Source organism: Pongo pygmaeus, chromosome Y (genome assembly GCF_028885625.2).
Source record: "Pongo pygmaeus isolate AG05252 chromosome Y, NHGRI_mPonPyg2-v2.0_pri, whole genome shotgun sequence".
NCBI classification, from domain to species: domain Eukaryota; kingdom Metazoa; phylum Chordata; class Mammalia; order Primates; family Hominidae; genus Pongo; species Pongo pygmaeus.
The window spans coordinates 30,954,127-30,960,128 of record NC_072397.2 but is presented as its reverse complement, the minus strand read 5'-3'; positions in this window follow the sequence as shown (position 1 = coordinate 30,960,128).

Genomic DNA, 6,002 nt, shown 5'->3' with positions numbered 1-6,002 from the left:
TCACTTGAACCTGGGAGGCAGAGGTTGCAGAGAGCTGAGATCATGTCATTGCACTCCAGCCTGGGCAACGAGAGTGAAACCATATTCCCCCTACAAAAAAAAAAAAAAAAAGAAATGTTTGTTACATTTACACAAGACAGTTCTTTCTCCTTCCCAATACAACAAGGTGCACGTAGGAATGGACCCCCAACTCCTGGCTTCAGAATGCTCAAAGACGTGGTGGTGTACTTTGAATGACAGATTGGTTTGGCTGAGACCAAATGTAATAAAAGAAAATGAATCTTGAGAAAAGTTTTGAGAGAACTTCAGAATTTCTAGGCCAAAAAGTTTGTGTCAGACTCTCTCCGAACAAAGCCTCTATGTAAGAACTGTGACCAGTGATTATTTTATTTTATTTTATTTATTTTTTTAATTATTGTTATTATTATACTTTAGGTTTTATGGTACATGTGTGCAATGTGCAGGTAAGTTACATATGTATACATGTGCCATGCTGGTGCGCTGCACCCACTAACTCGTCATCTACCATTAGGTGTATCTCCCAGTGCTATCCCTCCCCCCTCCCCCCACACCACAACAGTCCCGAAGTGTGATGTTCCCCTTCCTGTGTCCATGTGTTCTCATTGTTCAATTCCCACCTATGAGTGAGAATATGCGGTGTTTGGTTTTTTGTTCTTGCGATAGTTTACTGAGAATGATGATTTCCAATTTCATCCATGTCCTTACAAAGGAAAGGAACTCATCATTTTTTATGGCTGCATAGTATTCCATGGTGTATATGTGCCACATTTTCTTAATCCAGTCTATCATTGTTGGACATTTGGGTTGGTTCCAAGTCTTTGCTATTGTGAATAATGCCGCAATAAACATACGTGTGCATGTGTCTTTATAGCAGTATGATTTATAGTCCTTTGGGTATATACCCAGTAATGGGATGGCTGGGTCAAATGGAATTTCTTGTTCTAGATCCCTGAGGAATCGCCACACTGACTTCCACAGGGATGAACTAGTTTACAGTCCCACCAAGAGTGTAAAAGTGTTCCTATATCTCCACATCCTCTCCAGCACCTGTTGTTTCCTGACTTTTTAATGATTGCCATTCTAACTGGTGTGAGATGGTATCTCATTGTGGTTTTGATTTGCATTTCTCTGATGGCCAGTGATGTGAGCATTTTTTAATGTGGTTTTTGGCTGCATAAACGTCTTCTTTTTAGAAGTGTCTGTTCATGTCCTTCGCCCACTTTTTGATGGGGTTGTTTGTTTTCTTTTTGTAAATTTGTTTGAGTTTATTGTAGATTCTGGATATTAGCCCTTTGTCAGATGAGTAGGTTGCAAAAATTTTCTCCCATTTTGTAGGTTGCCTGTTCACTGTGATGGTAGTTTCTTTTGCTGTGCAGAAGCTCTTTAGTTTAATTAGATCCCATTTGTCAATTTTGGCTTTTGTTGCCATTGCTTTTGGTGTTTTAGACATGAAGTCCTTGCCCATGCCTATGTCCTGAATGGTAATGCCTAGGTTTTCTTCTAGGGTTTTGATGGTTTTAGGTCTATCATTTAAGTCTTTAATCCATCTTGAATTGATTTTTGTATAAGGTGTAAGGAAGGGATCCAGTTTCAGCTTTCTACATATGGCTAGCCAGTTTTCCCAGCACCATTTATTAAATAGTGAATCTTTTCCTCATTTCTTGTTTTTCTGAGGTTTGTCAAAGATCAGATAGTTGTAGATATGTGGCATTATTTCTGATGGCTCTGTTCTGTTCCATTGATCTATATCTCTGTTTTGGTACCAGTACCATGCTGTTTAGGTTACCGTAGCCTTGTAGTATAGTTTGAATTCAGGTAGTGTGATGCTTCCAACTTTGTTCTTTTCACTTAGGATTGACTTGGTGATGCGGGCTCTTTTTTGGTTCCATAAGAACTTTAAAGTAGTTTTTTTCCAATTCTTTGAAGAAAGTCATTTGTAGCTTGATGGGGATGGCATTGAATCTGTAAATTGTCTTGGGCAGTATGGCCATTTTCATGGTATTGATGCTTCCTACCCATGAGCATGGAATTTTCTTCCATTTGTTTGTATCCTCTTTTATTTCCTTGAGCAGTGGTTTGCTGTTCTCCTTGAAGACGTCCTTCACATTCCTTGTAAGGTGGATTCCTAGGTATTTTATTCTCATTGAAGCAATTGTGAAAGGGAGTTCAATCGTGATTTGGTTCTCTGTTTGTCTGTTATTGATGTATAAGAATGCTTGTGATTTTTGTACATTGATTTTGTATCCTGAGACTTTGCTGAAGTTGCTTATCAGCTTAAGGAGATTTTGGGCTGAGAAAATGGGGTTTTCTAGATACCCAATTATGTCATCTGCAAACAGGAAGAATTTTACTTCCTCTTTTCCTAATTGAATACCATTTATTTCCTCCTCCTGCCTCATTGCCTTGGCCAGAACTTCCAACAATATGTTGAATAGAAGTGGTGAGAGAGGGCATCCCTGTCTTGTGCCAGTTTTCAAAGGGAATGCTTCCAGTTTTTGCCCATTCAGTATAATATTGGCTGTGGGTTTGTCATAGATAGCTCTTATTATTTTGAGATATGTCCCATCAATACCTAATTTATTAAGAGCTTTTAGCATGAAGTGTTGTTGAATTTTGTCAAAGGCCTTTTCTGTATCTATTGAGATAATCACGTGGTTTTTGTCTTTGGTTCTGTTTATATGCTGGATCACATTTATTGATATGCATATATTGAACCAGCCCTGCATCCCGGGATGAAGCCCACTTGATCATGTTGGATAAGCTTTTTGATATGCTGCTGGATTCTGTTTGCCAGTATTTTGTTGAGGATATTCAATCAATGTTCATCAAGGATATTGGTCTAAAATTCTCTTTTTTTGTTGTTTCTCTGCCAGGCTTTGATATCAGGATGATGCTGGCCTCATAAAATGAGTTAGGGAGGATTCCCTCTTTTTCTATTGATTGGAATAATTTCAGAAGGAATGGTACCAGTTCCTCCTTGTACTTCTGGTAGAGTTTTCCTGTGAACCCATCTGGTCCTGGACTTTTTTTGGTTGGTAGGCTATTGATTATTGCCACAATTTCAGCTCCCTTTATTGGTCTATTCAGAGATTCAACTTCTTCCTGGTTTAGTCTTGGGAGGGTTTATGTGTTGAGCAATTTCTCCATTTCTTCTAGATTTTCTTGTTTATTTGCTTAGAGGCCTTTGTAGTATTCTCTGATGGTAGTTTGTATTTCTGTAGGATCGATGGTGATATCCCCTTTATCATTTTTTATTGCATCTGTTTGATTCTTCTCTCTCTTTTTCTTTATTAATCTTGCTAGCGGTCTATCAATTTTGTTGATCCTTTCAAAAAACCAGCTCCTGGATTCATTAATTTTTTGAAGGGTTTTATGTGTCTCTATTTCCTTCAGTTCTGCTCTGAATTTAGTTATTTCTTGCCTTCTGCTAGCTTTTGAATGTGTTTGCTCTTGCTTTTCTAGTTCTTTTATTTGTGATGTTAGGGTGTTAATTTTGGATGTTTCCTGCTTTCTCTAGTGGGCATTTAGTGCTATAAATTTCCCTCTACACACTGCTTTGAATGCATCCCAAAGATTCTGGTATGTTGTGTCTTGGTTCTTGTTGGTTTCAAAGAACATCTTTATTTCTGCTTTCATTTCGTTATGTACCCAGTAGTCAGTCAGGAGAATGTTGTTCAGTTTCCATGTAGTTTAGCATTTTTGAGTGAGATTCTTATTCCTGAGTTCTAGCTTGACTGCCCTGTGATCTGAGAGATAGTTTGTTGTAATTTCTGTTCTTTTACATTTATTGAGGAGAGCTTTGCTTCCAAGTATGTGGTCAATTTTGGAATAGGTGTGGTGTGGTGCTGAAAAAAATGTATATTCTGTTGATTTGGGGTGGAAAGTTCTGTAGATGTCTATTAGGTCCGCTTGTTGCAGAGCTAGGTTCAATTCTTGGGTATCCTTGTTGACTTTCTGTCTCGTTGATCTGTCTAATGTTTACAGTAGGGTGTTAAACTCTCCCTTTATTAATGTGTGGGAGTCTAAGTATCTTTGTAGGTCACTCAGGACTTGCTTTATGAATCTGGGTTCTCCAATATTGGGTGCATGTATATTTAGCATAGTTAGCTCTTCTTGTTGAATTAATCCCTTTACCATTATGTAATGGCCTTCTTTGTCTCTTTTGATGTTTGTTGGTTTAAAGTCTGTTTTATCAGAGACCAGGATTGCAACCCCTGCCTTTTTTTGTTTTCCATTTGCTTGGTAGGGCTTTCTCCATCCTTTTATTTAGAGCCTATGTGTGTCTCTGCATGTGAGATGGCTTTCCTGAATACAGCACACTGATGGGTCTTGACTCTTTATCCAATTTGCCAGTCTGTGTGTTTTAATTGGAGCATTTAGTCCATTTACTTTTAAAGTTAATATTGTTATGTGTGAATTTGATCCTGTCATTATGGTGTTAGCTGGTTATTTTGCTCATTAGTTGATGCAGTCTCTTCCTAGTCTCGATGTTCTTTACATTTTGGCATGATTTTTGCCATGGTTGGTACCGGTTGTGCCTTTCCATGTTTAGTACTTCCTTCAGGAGCTCTTTTAGGGCAGGCGTGGTGATGACAAAATCTCTCAGCATTTGCTTGTCTGTAAAGTATTTTATTTCTCCTTCACTTATGAAGCTTAGTTTGGCTGGATATGAAATTCTGGGTTGAAAATTCTTTTCTTTAGGAATGTTGAATATTGGCCCCCACTCTCTTCTGGCTTGTAGGGTTTCTGCCAAGAGATCCACTGTTAGTCTTATGGGCTTCCCTTTGATGGTAACCCGACCTTTCTCTCTGGCTGCCCTTAACATTTTTTCCTTCATTTCAACTTTGGTGAATCTGACAATTATGTGTCTTGTGGTTGCTCTTCTCGAGAAGTATCTTTGCGACATTCTCTGTATCTCCTGAATTTGAATGTTGGCCTGCCTTGCTAGATTGGGGAAGTTCTCCTGGATAATATACTGCAGAGTGATTTCCAACTTGTTTCCATTCTCCCCGTCACTTTCAGGTACACCAATCAGACGTAGATTTGGTCTTTTCACATAGTCCCACTTTTCTTGGAGGCTTTGCTCATTTGTTTTTATTCTTTCTTGTCTAAACTTCCCTTCTCTCTTCATATCTTCCAGGGCTGATACCCTTTCTTCCATTTGATCGCATCGGCTCCTGAGGCTTCTGCATTCTTCATGTAGTTCTCGAGCCTTGGTTTTCAGCTCCATCAGCTCCTTTAAGCACTTCTCTGTATTGATTATTCTAGTTATACATTCGTCTAAATTTTTTTCAAAGTTTTCAACTTCTTTGCCTTTGGTTTGAATATCCCCCCGTAGCTTGGAGTAATTTGATCGCCTGAGGTCTTCTTCTCTCAGTTCGTCAAAGTCATTCTCCATCCAGCTTTGTTCCGTTGCTGGTGAGGAACAGCATTCCTTTGGAGGAGGAGAGGTACTCTGCTTTTTAGAGTTTCCAGTTTTTCTGCTCTGTTTTTTCCCCATCTTTGTGGTTTTATCTACTTTTGGTCTTTGATGATGGTGATGTACAGATGGGTTTTTGGTGTGGATATCCTTTCTGTTAGTTTTCCTTCTAACAGACAGGACCCTCAGCTGCAAGTCTTTTGGAGTACCTGGTCTGCTGTGTGAGGTGTCAGTCTGCCCCTGCTGGGGGGTGCCTCCCAGTTAGGCTGCTCGGGGGTCAGGGGTCAGGAACCCACTTGAGGAGGCAGTCTGCCCATTCTCAGATCTCCAGCTGTGTGCTGGGAGAACCACTGCTCTCCTCAAAACTGTCAGACAGGGACATTTAAGTCGGCAGAGGTTACTGCTGCCTTTCTGTTTGTCTGTGCCCTGCCCCCAGAGGGGGAGCCTACAGAGACAGGCAGGCCTCCTTGAGCTGTGGTGGGCTCCACCCAGTTCGAGTTTCCTAGCTGCTTTGATTACCTAAGCGAGTCTGGGCAATGGCGGGCGCCCTTCCACCAGCCTC